The sequence below is a fragment of the Corvus brachyrhynchos genome, unplaced genomic scaffold (assembly GCF_000691975.1).
Source record: "Corvus brachyrhynchos isolate BGI_N302 unplaced genomic scaffold, ASM69197v1 scaffold167, whole genome shotgun sequence".
Classification (NCBI taxonomy): Eukaryota; Metazoa; Chordata; class Aves; order Passeriformes; family Corvidae; genus Corvus; species Corvus brachyrhynchos.
This window is the reverse complement of record NW_008239547.1, coordinates 5,111,839-5,120,760: the sequence shown is the minus strand read 5'-3', so window position 1 is coordinate 5,120,760 and position 8,922 is coordinate 5,111,839.

Genomic DNA, 8,922 nt, shown 5'->3' with positions numbered 1-8,922 from the left:
TGGTGCTGCTGGGGAGAGCACCTCAACACAAAAGAGCATCTCACCCCTCCCGAGGCATAGCAAATTATGTTATAAATGTAGAAAAAGAAAATTCCCCTTATTGGGTCAGTGAGAGGCTGCAGAAGAGAAAAGGGTGGAAATACTGTGTCTGTGATTCATTCCCTTCCATGTCACATACAGTAGAAGTCCATATTTTCTGTGAGTGAGTGTACAGGATATGGATTAAATTGTTGCTTTCCAAACCCCACTTCTCACATGCACTTATCTCACATCTAGGATGGCCTGTGGGCATCTCTGATAGGCCTGCACTGACAAATCTCTTCCATGATACTCCCTGAGACAAGGAAGGGACTTGCCTCACTCTGCTGGCAATTCAGCTGCAGGTAATGAATTAACAGCATATAGGAGTCACACTGGGAGCCAATAATAATTTAATTCTCCTGCACTGGCAGTTAACCACCCAGCAGTAACCATCACAAAGCTGCTCTCTGCACAGCTAATTTCGGAGCTTTACAGACCTACATATGGTGATCATTTGATTCCAATGCTGACAGGTAGCCTGAAGGAAAGTCCAAAGTACCTCCTAGCATAGTGAGCATTTTGGCTGGTGGTGACCATTTCTTAGCTTTTCTTTCAAATGCAGTCTTTTTGGTGTGGATACTCACTTTCTCAAATATCCTTACAAGTGTAAGAAATAAAATACTGAAATATAGACCACATGCTTCAGTACCTTGGACTAGATCCATTATTGACACAGGACCAACATTACACCCTTCTCAAAGATACTTTCTCACTTGCTCACATGGTGCACAGATGTGGGCTGCTGGCAGTGATCTCTAAAGCAATGTGGGCAACTTCCAGATTTTCAGGTACCCTTTGTCTCCATTTCTTGTGCAAGATTCTGGACAGTTCATTCTCGTTTGGGTCTTTGTAGTTATCAGGCTAAAATATCCTCATATTGCTGTATTTTTGCTCCCTCTCAGAAACAGGGTGAGGGAAATACTGCTGGATGAACGGAACAACACCCAGCACTGGAGGTGAGGAGTGGTGGCATCACCACAGGTCACCAAGATAATCCTGTGACTTGCCTGCCCAAAACACAGAGGTTTTAGTGGCAGCTCTTCCAGGGAGCATGCTACTACCAGTGGGAAAGGTTTTCACAGCTTGGAATCACTATTACCACCACCAAAATGTAAAAGGCTGTAAGGAGTGAGAATAAGTCTTCCTGAGTGAGCTGAGGAAACAGCTGTAAAAAGCCTGACACCCCTTTGCTGAGACAGTTGTAAGTATCCTCCATCATGTTCAGACAGTTTCCTGTCTCTAGAACAAGTCGTCCAGCACTAGTTCTCTGGGAAAAACCAGAAGAAAAAAAAGTGAAACACCAAATTGATTCCAAGGAAGATTTTCTTCTGTGAAATGAAGGTAAGTAATTCTGCTGCTTTATGACTGGTAGTTTTACTCTGAGGTATTGCACGACAGGCTTAAATTATGTTCAAGTATGACTGCATCCAGTTTTATCTAGCTGTAATGTTTTCCTTAGCTCATTGTGTCTCAGAGAAGGTTGGTTATGAAGAACAAAAGCATTTTAGGTCTGCAGATTACATGCACATGAACCCTTCTCACCTGACTGCATTAACAAGCGTGTGAAATACATATTGAAGTCATTCTTTGTGGTGTTTTGTCTCATAACATTTGGAATTTAAGTAAGCTTTGTATTTTAACAAATAAATATTGAGCAAATTGCATTAATAAACATAAAGCAAAAGGCAGAAAATACCCTCCCTATCTTGCATATGGACAGCCTCAGTTTCCAGCATGAGCTGGAGGATGACCATGGGCAGGGACCATGGGGTTAAGCAACTGGACACCCTGTCCACCAGGTCCCAGGAGCGTCAGCTGGGCTGCAGAAACCCATGTCTCCCATCTCTCTGCCTGGTTGGCCTGCCCCTTCTTCCACATTTTTAGCAGGGTTTGCCACGTTCCTTTTCTGTCTGGGTGGTCTCTACCTTAGTACCATCCCAAGAGACAGGAGAGACTTGACCTCCACAAACCTGCTGCCTGCCTAATCCAGTGGAAAAAAGAACCATGTCAACCCCACCTTTGAAAGAAAAGCATTGAGTTGCCTCTTCTCACATAATACACGTAATGCTGAGGGTGCTTCACCAACACCTTCATCACCCATCTTCTCACAGGACAAGATGCTTATTCTCTCTCCTGTACTTAAAAAACAAAACAAAAAACTGTTGACAAACAGTTGACAAATCTGAGATGCAAATCTCCACGTGGAAAACAGGACTTTTGCAAAAAATTATAAGCAACTTGAAGCAGATCTTACGGGGGCAGAGTCAAGCAGGGCTGTCAGACTTTAAACACCAAGCAGGCCCAGAGATTTCCTTCTGTCTTTTTGCACCATGTCTTCAAGCCCAGTGCCCTGAGGGTGCTACAGCACTGGGAGAGCTGCATCATGCATGTAGGATTTAATGTGTCGCAGCAAAAGTGCAGGAAAGCCATGGCCTGTCTTCCCTTCAGTTGGGATCTGAGCAGTAAGTACAGGACAGCCCCTATTGTATAGGGCATCTGGAACTGAGCACCATGTGACCTCCAAACCCAGGCAACGCTCCAGCCCCATCCACACAGCAACAGCTTTGCTCTCCTAGAGTTCCTACGCTTCACCAGCTAAGCATTACTGAAATCAGACCCCACAGCATGCCTGTGGATAATGACTTAGACTTACCTTTCCTGCAAAGATAGGAAACAGGACCAAAGACAAGGAGTTTTTTCCCACTGTATAAATGGTTCCATTTCTTCCATTCCAAATGTGATATTTGTGATCCAGGACTTTTGCCTTCCACTTCATGTGTCCCTGCCAATGGGGAAACAGTAGGCACCTGGCTGTTTCCCCTGACAGCTCTGCCTCTTGGCTTTGACAGAAAGGGACCAAGACCCACTCAGATGCCCACAAAAATTGGTGGGGTTTTTTTCAGTAAGGCAGCACACTGCTCACCTGGGGGGAGGGGAAATAAGGTTGATCTTTAGGTATTTTTTGGAAGCTTTGCTGACCATCTGCTGGATAGCTATAAAAAACTTCTGTGGGGCCAAGTCTGAAAACACTGCTGGGCCATACTCTTAGCTGGAAAGGTTTCATATGGAGACTGGATGAAAAACAGCAAGGCAATAGACATGGATGCATTTCTTTTTGTTGTCATTGTTGATGGAAACAGCCAGTCTATGTGTTTGCTGACAAGAGATAGACAGCAGAAGCCAGATCTAATGAGGTGCCTCGGCCCTTCCAGCAGGCACACAGACACAGAGCTCCCTGTGCTTCTCGTCTCCTACAGCACCATGGTGAACATGCATGGGCTGTCCTTGGGACATGGCAACCAGCACAGGGCCATCTCCTCTGCCAAGGGACTGCTCTTCCCACAGGATCAGAGACAGCTTCCCTCTGGTGCCTATGCTTGTTTGTATCACTCGTTTCCTCTCTCCACCTTCTCCTTTCTTGCAGGTGCTGAAACACTGTCTAAAGAGGAAGACATCCTCAATAAAAGGAAAGGGAGTGTGGCGATGCTGCTCTGAAATAATTTGTGTGTGCTAGGTTATGGTGATCAACTACTGAGGTGATAATGGGTGGATTAAATAGGATGTTGGGTTCCTTCTCCTCACGTGAATAATTTTACCTTTTGCACATGGGCAGGAGTGGAGCTTGAAGGAGTGCAGTGAGCCCTGTCCAGCACAGGTCTGGACAAACACAGATTCTCAGGGAGAAGTCCATGTTTTGGAGCATGGATGGAAGGACCCGAGTGCATCCCTGAGCCGAGGCAATGCCAGCTGATTTGCATCACATTTTGGTGCACCTAATTTTCCTTTTGCACTATGTAGATTCCCAACGGAGATCTTTGGACTTAGTCAGGCCCTCAAGTCTTCCAGTCTCAGACATCCTGCTGCCAGTGCCTCATTTAGAAGCAAGGCAAAGTCCAACCCATTCAGATTTTGAGTCTGCTAAATTACTCATGGAGCTAATTGTGCCCTCTGCTCTTGTAGCAGCTTGAAAGTGAAAAAGAGGGGTTGATGCAATAGGGCAAAGGACATTTTCTAGCTCTGATAATAACTCAGCAGCCCACTCTTGCCTTTGCAGAGTGCCATGCTGCCAGCAGCCCACTCTTGCTGGGGTCCTCACCTTCGTAATTTACTTCAGTTTTTGGCCTTCAATACAACCTTAAGCAATATTGTTCTTGGTTTCACTGTGGTACCCACCAGAACGTACAGAAACCCCGTGATGAATAAAGCAAACCCAGAAAAGTAGAATAGCTGTAATCCAGAGTCTACTTTGTAGCTTTAGCAAAAGCAGCAGCATGCAAAGCACAGACATAGGAGTGGGAGAGTGGGGAAGCACTGTTTTAGTTCAACCAGCACAGGAAGTGATTCTTAGCTCAAAACAAAAATGATCTGCTTGTATGACAAAACAAATGAAGTTTTTAGCAGTAGCTGGACGTCACACATACAGGGAACAAGGGAGATCATTTACACGACACTGCTTACATTTCAGAGTAACCAATGTCAGTGCAGGACTAAGAGCAGAGCAAACCCAGTAGTCTGGGTTTAACTATGAGCTGTTACTGCTGCTGACTACAGTGAGAGGATCTTTCCTAAATTGTTTCCTAACACTGATACTGGGATATGTGCCTTGGACAAATAAACTGTGCAGGTTGTTGCTTTTTGGGAAACCAGCTTTAAATTAAAGTGGAAAACATTTCTGAACATGTTCAGCGCCTGCTTTGCACCAGTCTAAAAGGAGAAAATCCACCCCCCAACATTCCTTTCTCCTGCTTTGGTGTTACTTGGGGAGCTGATTCAGCTGAAAAATAATCCAGGAAAAATGGCTGGTTACTCGTTAACTTGTTAAGGATCAGTCCTGATGGGGCTGTACCAGCGTGAGAGAAGGCAGAGGATGAGAGGGTGCTGGATTCTCCCTTCCAGCAGCAGCAACATTTACTAATACTGACTGCAGTGGTTGCTGAATTGCAGGCTCAGACTTTGGAAATACAGTTCTCAGGAGGTTTAAACATCTGCTTCTGGCATTCCCAGAAGTGCACCAGCATCAGCATGCTGAATAATCAATTAGAGCCCACAGAACATCTCTTCCTTCACCTGTACTGCTTGGGGAGAATGGTGAGAAAGGCTTAAACCCACTTAAACCATCTGGACTGAGCTGCACACTGGTGTGGGAATAACAAGATAATCCACGATTACTTCCATGTTACAGCACTCATGAGGGACATACGAAACTCGAGCTCAGCTTTTCCATTGAAACACGGGGGTTTCAAGGCAGCACCCTCCATTCTGGCCCTCCTGGAAGACAAAGACTCTATTGTTGGGTTAGTTCTACTTTGCATGACAGAATTCAGTATTTGTTTGGCTGGGAAGTGAATGAATAAACATGATTCTTAGCCTGTGATGGAGATGAAGGTGTCAATCCTGTTGGCAGTGTCCCATATGGATAATGGCCAGATGCTGTAGTTAGCACCATAATTCAAGTCTCCTGCTTAAAGGCAGTGCAATAGTAAATCACTAATTAGACATTCATCCTTGCACTTTTGTGTTTGTTTCTTTTCTTTTATCTTTTTGTCCTCTCAAATAACAGCATAAACAAGAACTAATGAAACCCACTCTCACCTTTCCTACCTCTCTCGGCTGGACAAGCAGTGGCACATGCTGGGTGTGGTTCAGAACTGCACTGTAAAGGATGCAGAAATAGCTGCCTCTGCCTAGCAAGGACATTAGTCTGGTCCTCTGCCCTAAGCAGCCAAGTTTCATAAGTCATGCAAGGATTTCACATCTTTGACACATCACCTTCCCTGCCAAAATTGGCCAGGCATAATCACCAGGTCAAAATGTAAGATGAAAGAAGGGACATGCAGCACAGGCTCACAAATACCACTGCTTAGGAGAGCAAGGCCAAAAGACAAGGTAGTGGTTACAAGACACTTATAGCAAGGGAATGTTATTCCACAAGGTTATTTAATTTATTTCTGCTCTTTTTTGGCTGAGAAATATATAATTATCCTAAATTTAGAGCACCTCAGAGATTATACAGCAGCATTCTTCCACTCCTTGTCACCACTGGTCATTCAGCAGAGCAACTCCATGAGCTGTGTGACACTGATGGTATCATGCACCTTTTGGGGGAGCAAAGACTCTGCTTTCCACAAGGAGAACTGGCTATCAACATGCACTCAGAAAACTCCACGTCAGGAAACAATGTGTCTAAATACCTAAGCAGAAAGACTGGCAAAACACATTTCAGAAGCTACTGGAGACAGCCCATATAGTGGGATTATAGGAAGGGCTTATTTGTGAAATACAAGGGTATTAACCATGAGAAAGCCCAGAGGAATTTAAAATTTGTGCTTAGAAGGAACTCTCTGATTCGACCATGGTGCAATGGTCTGGCTGAGGCAGTTCTGCTGCAACAATGAAGCCAGACTGCCTCCAGTTCTAGTGTTTTCCAGTGCTTGCTTTTCCAGCGGTAGAGACAGTCACTGGAACATGGCCACAGCATGAGGAGAACCTTATTTACCCACAGCAGTGACGAGGGATGCACAAATGTTTGGATGGATTTGGTCTATGGGGCAAAACACTCAGAACTGGGTAGCAGGAGGAGCAGAAGGTGGACTTGAACAGCAGTTTTGAAAATACAGTTTAAAAAACCAGAAACACAAATGGTCTTTGACCTATAGATGGTTCTTGTAATGAAATATTTGCATCACTTTTTACATCAAATTTTCCAGCTATCTTCAATTAGTTTTATATGCAATGAGCTGAACAGATTCAGATTTCAGTGAACTAAATGTATGCAGTACTGTCCCTAAACATAAATGGTGAAGCAGTAAGAACAAAATAATAAACTACTGTAAAGTAGAAATTAAGTTTGTTTTTCTTAATGTCGAAAAATCAGAATACTTTAATAGCAAAGGAGAAAAAGCAGATCCTACAATGGCTTTACTGGCATAAGTAATCATGAGATGAGCAATTTCTGTAAAGAAGGATGGACCAATTTGTATTTTTAAACATATATGTAATTTGCTGCACTGAGGTGTTTTTTCCTCTCCACTCCTCTCTGCTGAGGATTGCAGGCAGAGCCTCTACTGAGGAGCCAAAAAACACATCCCTAACAGGTGGCCTTCACAAAAAACCTACAAGGCACAAGATGATGTATTGGGCCAGCAGGAGCTACAGAGATTCAGCAAAGCTTTTCTTCTTTCCCCTTCATAAGAGCCACTGGCAGAACCTGAGCTCCTTCCAGACTGACAGAACCTCACCACTGCACGTACAGCAGCAATCCCAGCATCAGCCTGTGCAGGGAGAAACAAGGCACAAGTACCACTGGTTTCTGGGAACATTTCTGGAAGTAAATTGCTGGTGGCAACCAACCACTTAGCCAAATGTCCCACCAGTCCTTTTTTTTTTGGCGTCTGCTGACCCCAGATAAGACACTTTTATTGTATACAAAATCTGAGATTGTTGGTTAGGCTGAAGAACTGGCCTCTGACTGCAGTGTAAGAGGGTAAGTTTGTTAAGCAGTGTAGCTGCTAATGGCTGAGCTCCCCTGTGCTGCTGAAGAATCACAGAAATGCTCCACTTGCCATAGACCTTCAGAACAAACTGCATGCCAAAGTAAGACAGAAGGCTTTCCCATGTTAGAGTCCTCAGTTCTGTTCCCAACTCTGTCTGAATCACCCTGTTCAAGTTATGTTACCATTCATCAATTATTTCTTTTTATATGTTTTTTTTTTCTCCCATAATAGGAAAACTCACAATCACAGTTGGAAAAGGTACAGAAACAGTGATAACACTCATCACAAATGCAAGTGGTAGAATTCCTTGTTCCTTGGTTTACAGAGTGCCTCTCCCTAAGCTTCAGGACACAACAGAATGTCTGGGAGACCAGAATGTCAATAAGAAGCAGCCTAATTAAAAAGATAAAAGGAGGATTTTAAAGACAATACCATGTTTTGGGGAACATGAGTCACTACTCTCAAGAATTTGAAATTTACAGACTGAGGGTGGCTTTTCTCTGGTCTTGAGTGATGCAGGCCAGCAGCTCCTGAAAAGCATGATTGCTGGCTCCTGCTCCAGGCATTCTTTGGAGCTGTCCAAGTCAGGGGGAAAAAGCTGACTTGAGTTCAGCTTAGCCAGCTTGCCTTGATGGAAACCCCTCTTATCTCTGCAGCCACAGCCGAGATCACTTGCCCTGGTCACCGTTTAACGGTGGCCACTGCTCATGGGAAAGTGCTGCTGGCAGGATAACCCACTCCAACTTCAGAAGTGTTAAACCTTCCTCCCCCTCACTCCAAGAAGGGAGCTGTGCCTTTTCTGAACACAAGGACTCAAACAGAGTCTGTAAAAGTCATAGCTCAGCTCCTGGCTTGAAGAGGACCAATGACAGCATTATGCTCAGCCAGAGCAAAAGAAGCTGAGGACTACCATCCACAGAGACATTTTCCCATAATCAGATTGATTTGATTTGAGAAGGGGACAGAATTCCAAGTACACTTTTTGCATATAGGAACTTGCAAACCTGTTGGGAGCTCTTGTTCTTTTCAGGATTTCACATGATTTTCCAACTAACTTATTTCTTGAACAATTTGGTCCAGCAGATTTTATTCCTGCACACTGAAAGAGCAAAATCCTCCCTCTATATCTTTGCAATAGCTAACCTGTCATTAAAAATGTAGAAAGTTTCACAGAATTCAAGAGATCTGACGATATTCATGCAGAATTTGGCCTAAAGAGAGAGCTGTTGAAGGGTAAGAGATGGAAACAGGACCCAGTCATCCTAAATGCTGTCAGACTTGTGGTCTTTCTTTGGGCCCAAAGCTAAAAGTGAGCAGGATTTCTAGGTAGAAGAGCAGAAGATCAGCA